Source organism: Salvelinus sp. IW2-2015, unplaced genomic scaffold (assembly GCF_002910315.2).
Source record: "Salvelinus sp. IW2-2015 unplaced genomic scaffold, ASM291031v2 Un_scaffold2106, whole genome shotgun sequence".
NCBI classification, from domain to species: domain Eukaryota; kingdom Metazoa; phylum Chordata; class Actinopteri; order Salmoniformes; family Salmonidae; genus Salvelinus; species Salvelinus sp. IW2-2015.
The window spans coordinates 73,936-83,850 of record NW_019943444.1 but is presented as its reverse complement, the minus strand read 5'-3'; the positions used below and the strand labels follow the sequence as shown (position 1 = coordinate 83,850).

General features: G+C 41.8%; 1 pseudogene; it reads right to left on the bottom strand.

Moving 5' to 3' along the window:
- Positions 1-1,229: 1,229 nt before the first annotated feature.
- The window catches only part of LOC112072959 (ATP-dependent DNA helicase Q4-like), a 44,449-nt pseudogene continuing 35,763 nt past the window's right edge, over positions 1,230-9,915 (bottom strand).

Below are 9,915 nucleotides of genomic sequence, written 5' to 3'. Positions count from 1 at the left end.
GTTGTTCTGAACTGATAGTTAGARTGCACTGCAGTCATTTCATCCAGCAGACGTTACTCAGAATGTCCTCACTTTGTGGTCACCATCACCACTTACAGACAGAGAAGTCATACTATCTGRTACTTAAAGTAAAGTGACACTGCTCTCTGTGGAGTCAGTCAGCATTTTCACTCTGACCCTGAGAAGACAGACATGACCAARACACAGCCTCCATAACTGCAGCAACATCAGGGGTGCTTCAAGATACTGTAGAGCCCAAAATACATTTTCACAACTCTAAGTTGAAGAGTTGAGTGTGACGGGGTTTAGGTCCAACGTAGCATTATTCCATCTCATAACAGTTTCACACTTATACTGTACCATTCTGCAGCAACAAAGGTSCAATACTGGAAATACTGTGTGACCCAGGCCCTGAGTTAATCATCAGTTTTATTTGACCTTGTTCCTTAAAAATGTGTTTATATTTCAGTTCAAAGATAATAAAACATGGGTTCTAGACTAGGTTATCAACATTGACCGGCTTAGTCAAATAWATTCCTGGCGCAGACGCTTCAAAATCAAATAAGAGTAATCTTGAATACATATAATATCTTGAATATATAAACCAATGTTTATACAATGGGAGAGTCACATTTGTAGGATGGTATTTTAACTTCCTCATTCCAGCCATCCATTTCCTTAACCCTGTGAGACCCAAGCATAGATCCAAATGAGGAATTAATGTTACTACCCTTCATAAATACTTGTATTAGGCCTCTGATTATGAAAATAATCAGTTTTTTTCTCAAATGTGTAGTACAATTTTCTGGAAACATTGCAAAAATGCAACATTGTGCTTCAATGGTAGGAAACATTTGTGGAAAGAAAACTGAAATGTTATGGAAATCACAGCAAAATGTATCAAAATCATTGACAAGTGATGGGACATATGTTCTAGTGGTATACACATGTACATTTGAAATGAAGTCATATTTTGTCTGAAATCGACTAAATGAATCAACTTCACCAGTCTACATTTTAGTATTTCGCTATCAACATTTTCTTCAAAGGATAAACTATTTTGTGGGTTGTATGGAGAACATTAACTTACTTTAAGTAATATTTGGTTGTCCTTTCAGGCTTCATTTGGAGAGATAACATCCTATCTTATTTAATAAAATGAATGGTCGTCAATGGAAGTATTCTGACCTCATAAACCACACTTTTTATTTATATATATATATARARARARACACACAAACACACACACCTGTTCTTTTGATGTGTGGAGGGGGCATCAACATTACTCTCTATTAAGTACTTGGTTGTCCAGATTTACAGAATTTGGAAGGGAAACAATTTCTTTAACTTCTCTATCAATTTACGTGTAAGAATGTGGTTCTGTCTGAGGTTTGCAACAATTACCTCGAGCTCAGAATGTTTGTTTCTCAATTATTATTACATTTTTTTCAAAATAAATCACTACATCTTCAAGAAGACAGGAACAAATATTTTAAGTCATTTATTTGCATGGATGGCCAACAACATGCTTGTGTAGGGAACCAGTGTGGTGTAAGACTAATGTACAGATTTCTAATGTTTCAGAGGCTACCGATGCCACAATAAATCATACTGACACACAACACATACCACTAAGAGACACGTGTGCATCGAAGGAAATGCACGATGTAGTGTTTCACATGATATTTGTTTAGGAACTGTATAGGATGCAATTTAGGAAACGTTGCATTTGTGCAATGTTGGGTCTCACAGGGTTGAATGTGTTTTTCTCCACAGGGCATGAGCCAATGAGTTTGGATCCATATCAGGAAACAATAAAGGAACTACTCTGACACACCTGGACTTCATGTATTACATACTACAATTATGCAATGCACACCCATATTGGAAAACAGTCAACCATTGAATGAAAWCCTTTTGTACCTTGATCAAGGAGCAAGTTTCAATAACATCAAGCACTCACCCTTACATGACATACAAAAATAAAGTCTATTCAAATGGGTATAGAAACAACATTACACGAAATGCACAGTACACCAAACAAACATCAAAACACAGAAACCATACCATAAAACAGCCATTCATATCATAAAACACACAAAACATGATTTACAATAAATACATTGCATGTTAATGGAAGCAGCTGAGGTAAGAAAATGATCGAACAACTTTTTACATAGAGTACATTTTTTTATTATTTGATCACTTGAATTGAACGATCTCCTGAATAGCAAAACGGATGATTTCATTGAAATCAAACTGGATGTATTTTCTCCAGTATCTCCGGTCCCTGCCGAAGGTCTGAGCTGAGTAACATGGACTTCCTGAAYAAAAWAAARATAGAGGGTGTTCCAATTGAATTACTAAAACAAACTGATGTCCATGATTGCAGTCGAGTGGAGGTGCATCTGCGACAACCAAACATTGGACACAARCCAACATTGGAAAACGCATTGGTTTTCCGAAAGCAAGGTTTATTTCAACTTGGCAGTGTCAACATAGCTGCCATTGTTCATACATTTTTCTAAATAAACTTTTCTCTACCTCCGTATCACACAGTCACACTGAAAACATTTGTGTAATATTAATTGGTTAGAGAGAGAACTCACATTATATACTCTTAAACTTATACTATTGTACCTATGAATCTCCGCCCAAAAGTTGGTTTCTGTTTCAGTCATGTCTTTGGTCAAGTTTGTGTGGGTCAAGCAAAAGCATTAATTACTGGTTGACAATAGTGATTCCCACAATGCATGCAGTGGTTGCAGGGTGCAGCGACTTGCAGTCAACTGCATCAAGAACTGCATAACCTTAGATCATGTAGGCACAAGCCAGACAATTTTTTGCCCCATATTGAAAGTCAATAATCAGTGGTGATGAACGATAATCACCGACTGCATGAAACTGATCAGCACGACTGCGTCCATACAGTTCAAACACATGGCACTAAATAAGCCACCCCCCCTAGTGACAAGGAGCCAACATACCACAATACCCGGAAGTAGTTCTGGGAGTTTTCAAAGTGGGAAACCTTCCATGGGAATGTATGGGAACTTAGCATTTCCCCTCCTTTGTGACCCTAGTCATATAGAGAATAATAAAAATGGGAAAACTTACCAATTCCATGGAATATTCTAGCGACAGCTCTGCCAGAGAGCTTCTCATCAATGTGGTTGCCCAGGAAACTCTGAATATCCGCTCTGATCTGAGCCTCCCAGTCCATCATCTAAAAAAACACACACAAAAAAAAKKCATCCAAATCTGAATCACTTACATACCAGGAGTTTGACCTGGTTTGGACAAAAATTTACAGAACATACAGACAGAATTTAGACCAAGTAATTTACGTAATCTACATACAGTATAGATCACAGGATGTTGGAGGCACCTTAATTGGGGAGGACAGGCACGTGGTAATGGCTGGAGCAGAATGAGTGGAATGGTATCATATACAGTGCATTCAGAAAGTATTCAGACCCCTTGACTTTTTCCACATTTTGTTAAGTTACAGCCTTATTCTAAAATGGATTAAATCATTTCCCCCCCTCACCAATCTACACACAATACCCCATAATGACAAAGCAAAAACAGGTTTATAGAAATGTTCGCAAATGTATTACAAATAAAAAACAGAAACATCACATTTACATAAGTATTCAGACCCTTTATTCAGTACTTTGTTGAAGCACCTTTGGCAGCGTTTACAGCCTTGAGTCTTCTTGGGTATGACGCTACCAGCTTGGCACACCTGTATTTGGGGAGTTTATCCCATTCTTCTCCACAGATCCTCTCAAGCTCTGTCAGGTTGGATGGGAGCGTCGCTGCACAGCTATTATCAGGTCTCTCCAGAGATGTTAGATCAGGTTCAAGTCCGGGCTCTGGCTGGGCCACTCAAGGACATTCAGAGACTTGTGCCGAAGCCACACCTGTGTTGTCTTGGCTGTTTGCTTAGGATCCTTTTCATGTTGGAAGGTGAACCTTCGCCTCAGTCTGAGGTCCTCAGTGCTCTGGAGCAGGTTTTCATCAAGGATCTCTCTGTACTTTGCTCCATTCATCTTTCCCTCGATCCTGACAAGTCTCACAGTCCCTGCCTCTGAAAAACATCCCCACAGRATGATGCTGCCACCACCATGCATTACCGTAGGGATGGTGCCAGGTTTCCTCCAGACGTGACGCTTGGCATTCAGGCAAAAAAGTGTTCAATCTTGGTTTCGTCAGACCAGAGAATCTTGTTTCTCATGGTCTGAGAGTCTTTAYGTGCCTTTTGGCAAACTCCAAGTGGGCTGTCATGTGCCTTTTACTGAGGAGTGGCTTCCGTCTGGCCACTCTACCATAAAGGCCTGATTGGTGGAGTGCTGCATAGATGGTTGTCCTTCTGGAAGGTTCTCCCATCTCCACAGAGGAACTCTGGAGCGCTGTCAGAGTGACCATCACCTCCCRCGATTGCTCAGTTTGGCCAGGCGGCCAGCTCTTGGAAGAGTCTTGGTGGTTCCAAACTGGCCAATGTGGCCAATGTGTTCTTGGGGAACTTCAATGCTGCAGACATTTTTTGGTACACTTCCTCAGATCTGTGCCTCGGCACAATCCTGTCTTGGAGCTCTACAGACAATACCTTCGACCTCATGGCTTGGTTTTTGCTCTGACATGCACTGTCAGCTGTGAGACCTTATATAGACAGGTGTGAGCCTTTCCAAATCTTGTCCAATCAATTGAATTTACCACAAGTGGACTCCATTCAAGTTGTAGAAACATCTCAAGGATAATCAATGGAAACAGGATGCCCCTGAGCTCAATTTCAAGTCTCATAACAAAGGGTCTGAATAAGGTATTTCTGTTTTTTATTTTTTAAATTGGATAAATATGCCAAAATGTCTGAAAACCTGTTTTCATTTTGTCATTATGGGGTATTGTGTGTAGATTGATGAGGAAAATGTCTTATTTCATCCATTTTACAATAAGGCTGTAATATAACAAAATGTGGAAAAAAGTKAAGGGGTCTGAATACTTTCTGAATGCACTGTAAATCAAACACATGTTTTCCATTAAAATGAGCTGTCCTCCCCTCATCAGCCTTCTGTGGTATAGATACAGTAAAAACAAAACAATTATACATAATAAAAAAAGTATATAATAAACTAATTTAAAGTAGAGGATATACAATATAAAGTGTTAAAAATATTCTAAACTAACTACGTTACTCTAAAAATGCAATGGCCCAGATTTATCTCTATTAGGTTATTATCAGGGTAAAACATTTTTATTTACATTTTTTTAATTAACCCATCCACCGACACCCCTCTTCGGATTTTCTGCTACATATACATACATTTTACATACACAGTACTTATACAGCAATCACATAACAATAATACACTACCGAACATAAACTCTGTAATCCCACCCCTCAGCCACTCTCAGCCCATCCCACCTGTCACCATGGACCCCCCTRGTTTGGTTTCCATGTGCCATATTTTTTTCACTTGTAAGGGTACTTCTTTAAGTTTAGTATTAGATCAAGGCATTAGCTTCACTTACAGCCAGTAAAAAACATCACGGAATCTTAGGAGAAACAAACCTTGCATTTCATCAACACCTCCTCGTCCTCTCCATCCTTCTCTCCCTGGAACTTCCTGCTCAGGTCCAGGTCTCTCCTCTTGTCAAAGTAATCCCCCAGAAGCCCTTGCTGCTTCAGGCTTCGCCTCTCGTCCAGCTCGTCCGTGCAGAAACTGCAGCTCTTGTATGCGACACTGCAGAGAGGCATACAGTGTGACCTTATCAAAAACACTACGCAAAAAGAGTAATAAACACATCACCCAAAAGATGCACAGTAGCATAAACTGATCTAGAAATATCAATGTCTTTAAACATACTCCAAGCACAACTGGGTTAACAGCTACAATAACAGGCCTATCAGGCCATGTAACTCTGGTAACCAGGAGCCTCTTCAGTACCTTTTAGATGCTCCTCTATMATACAATTTGGTGCTATATTTGTGTAGCCTAGTGCTGGTTAGAGTTCTTAATAGTGGTATATAGTGTAGTGCAGTGCTGACCTGCGGAAGGCCTTGAAGCAGGCTTTGAGCTGSTACAGCTTGGTGCTCTCCTGGGCCACCACTCTGCCATGCAGGAACTCACACACTCGGTCCATCTCGTCCGGGGTCAAGTCACCGTAGGAACGAAAGTAGAAGGACAGGTTGGAGAACTCCACCAAGACTCCTGGAAGACAGGATATACCCTATGAAGGATAGGTTGGACAACTCCACAAGACAGGATACATATGATACGGAGATAGATGTATAATTATTTATCTTGAACGGATTTTTATCAAAATGTAACACTCATTCAGGCAGAATGTGACTCACTATGGTTAATTAACACACGTTTTAATAACCAGTGCACACAATTGTGTGATACACATTTTTGACTATGCTCCACTGTAGTTAGCATTTTTTCAACTATAAAACACACACACACACACACACCTCTGTTTGTGGCCCATTGTAGTTGTCTGAGACCTCTCTTCACCAGACCTAGCTGCCAGCCCATAGTGTCTGCCACCTCCACCACGTCAAAGTCCAGCGAATCATAGGCCTCCACTCACTCCCCTGCCATCCGTTTCTGGGCCAACACCCCGGCAACAGGTAGGCAGCTGCCAATCAGACGGCACACACCCATCATCAACACCCCTCACCATAAACATTACTTATCTACAGCAAAGCGGTTTAAGCACCTGGTAAACATTAGTAATCTATTGCCTGAACATGAAAATAACAAACCACATGACAAATGTACCTGACTTTACTTGACCACAAAAACATCACATGAGCAAATAATACACACCTACATACTGTACACAAACACAACCTATCCAACACGACTTTGTTTCTTACAGGTAAACAGTCTACTGTAACAGACTGGCCAGGTGTTCAGAGTGAGTTTGCAGTACTTGTCGAGGTTCTGCAAACTGAAAATGCACACAGTTTAAAAATAAATATATACGGTGTGCCCTAATGAATGAACATGAGCCGGGTGTTGTGATGTTGCCCTACATCRTGGTGAGTTTGCAGAGCTGCTGAGGGCCGTTGTAACAGACCATCTTACAGACGGAGAGGGTGGGGTGGAGCAGCTCTACCTACTGCTGACGGTGCAGCTCCAGGTAGCACAGCAGAGTCTCCAAACCTGACAGACACACAGAGACAGAGGGGACAGTCTTTGACTTACAATGACTTACAAGTTACATTGTTACTCTGATGTCTGAAGGGCAGGTGGGGAGACTCACTGGTCTTGACAGAAAAAGAGAAATTAAACTGGGATTTCATTCTAATTACATATTTACTGTTTTCTGATCCTTGAATCAATTATCTGAGTGACACACAATTGGCCGTTTTATTGAATTAAACAACAGACAAGACATTTCACCTGTCCTGTGTTAGGTATAGTGAGGTACTCACCTTCCTCAGTGATGTCCAGGGCTTCCACAGTGTCCTGCATAGGGATGGCCCTCTCATGGATGTGACACACCCTAGTCGTGGACCAATCATCACCTCCCCCTGGCCCCTCCTCCTCTTCCACTTCCTGTTCGCCATCCCCTCTCCGGGGAAGTGGAACACTCAACTCTGGTGGTTCTTTCTGCTTCCCCTCCGATGGTTGAAGAGTTGGTACATCCTTGTCCTCAGTAGGGACTTTGGCCTGTTCCAACTGCTCAACGGGGGTGTTTTGACTAGTCTCCTTTGTTTGTTCCGGTGCTGCAGCAGAGGTCTCATCACAGGTGTCCATCAGTTCCATCATCTCGGAGTCGTCAACCTCCTCCTGAGCCTAAGACAGCGTGAAAGAAATGAGAACAACTCCTCAAAAATATATGCTTGGTTTATGTCCTACACAGAGACAAATTACATTACAATGAAGGAATTATATTTAATTCTATGGTGCAATAAAATAAAAAATTACATGAATTCTAAATCAAGTTTTTCTTTATGTCTTAAAGATCCAATGCAGCCCTTTCTATTTTAATATCTAATCATTTATGGGTCACAATTAAGTACCTTGCTGTGAATGCAATTTCTCAAGGAAGAATTTAGCTAAGCCAAAACTCCATCCCACCAAAACAGGTTGAAATTGCAGGTGTTTTTTTTTCAAACAGCTCTTATACTAAAAAGGGCATTATCATCACAATTTCACAGTAGTATTCCAACCTCATAGTGTGGAAATATATATAAAACACAGGGAAAAACAACAACAAAAACAAATAAATAAATAAATCAGGTTTTTGACTGCAGTGGACCTTTAATTGGGGTTCATATAATGACCGTAGGCTGTTCATGTCCAATGAGTGTAGATGGAGAGAAGGGGGAAAGAATACATAAGTATGCCAACATTACCCTGGCTAGATCCTGCTACTTCTGGTAGATCTGTCTGCACTTGCAGGGAGGGAACACCTTCTGCACCAGCTTCTTCACAGTGTAGTAGTCCACCGTATCTGCATAGATGTGCCTCTGCAACTCACGCAGGTCCCCTCCCTACAACCACAGCAGACAAGAATGTAGGATTACAGTGATGTTGAATAAAAGTTTAAAATATTGTACATCCAACCAAAAAAATATGAGAGAGAGAGAGAGCTGGAAAGCTAGAGAGAGAAAAATAACAATCTTGAGAAACCTCACCTCAGGATCCAGGAAGAGATGACAGTGGGACGGTACTCCGTCTCTCCCTGCCCTCCCGATCTCCTGCACGTAGCTCTCAAAGCTCTTGGGCATGTTGTAGTGCACGATGCCGCACTCGTCTGACTTGTCCAGGCCCATGCCGAAGGCTACCGTGGCAAACACCACGTGCAGCTCTCCACACATGACGTTGTTCTGGACACGACGGCGCTCGGATGACAACATGCTAGCGTGGTAGGACTCAGCCATCCACTTCAGAGGCTTACGGATRTTCTTCCTGGCTGAGGAAACACAGCAGAGAGAGGTCAGGGCCTGTATTCACAAAGCGTCTCAGAGTACAAGTGCTACAAAACTCCTAATCTCCTATTGTCATCAAGCCAAACGCAAATAGATAGGGAAGAAGAAGAAAGCTTTGGGTACCTATAGGGTTGTCATCTTCCTCCTGGCTGGCTGTACGGTTAGAATCCTTCAACAGCACCCCCTGGAGGCAGGTCCTGAGCAGGGCAGATATACGGGTCGTCTCGTCTCTCCTGGTGCAGTAGACGATGGCGGACTCCAGAGACCCGAATCTCTCTCCCTTCAGCAGAGACACCAGGGCCTGGACAGGGGAAAGGCCCACGCAGCATCAAACCTGGGTTCAAATACTCAGGGCTCTATGCTGACATTATTATTTTTTAAATTTAAGTTGAAAAATGTAAGAGCACACAAAGACATTTAGGAGCAGAATGAAAGTATTTGAGGAAGATTGTTTTTATGATAAGAAATGACAAAAAGTTCATGAATAAAAGGTTTTTGGAGTGTTCCATGCTCAATCAAGCACAATTAGGTGAGACACATTTTCAGCCTCCCCTTTAAAAGGTGGGAGGTTACCATGGTATGGGGAACTCGCATGTCTTGGTGCTTTCAAGACAATTGGGAGCTRGGGAAAATCATGATGTCAGTGATCTTCAGGTCGTAAAGTCAGCACTCTAGAAAGATGCACAACTTTCTGACTTGGAATTCCCAGTTCCAAGTCAGGAGCTCGCTTTTTCCCCCCCCCGAGTACCCAGTTGTCTTAAACGCACTGGAGTCGTCAAGTCGGAGATTTCCAAGTTCCCAGTTGTCTTGAACGCACTGGAGTCGTCAAGTCGCACTGGAAGTCGTCAAGTCAGAGATTTCCGAGTTCCCAGTTGTCTTGAACGCACTGAAGTCGTCAAGTCGGAGATTTCCGGTTCCCAGTTGTCTTGAACGCACTGGATCGTCGCAAGTCGAAAATTTCC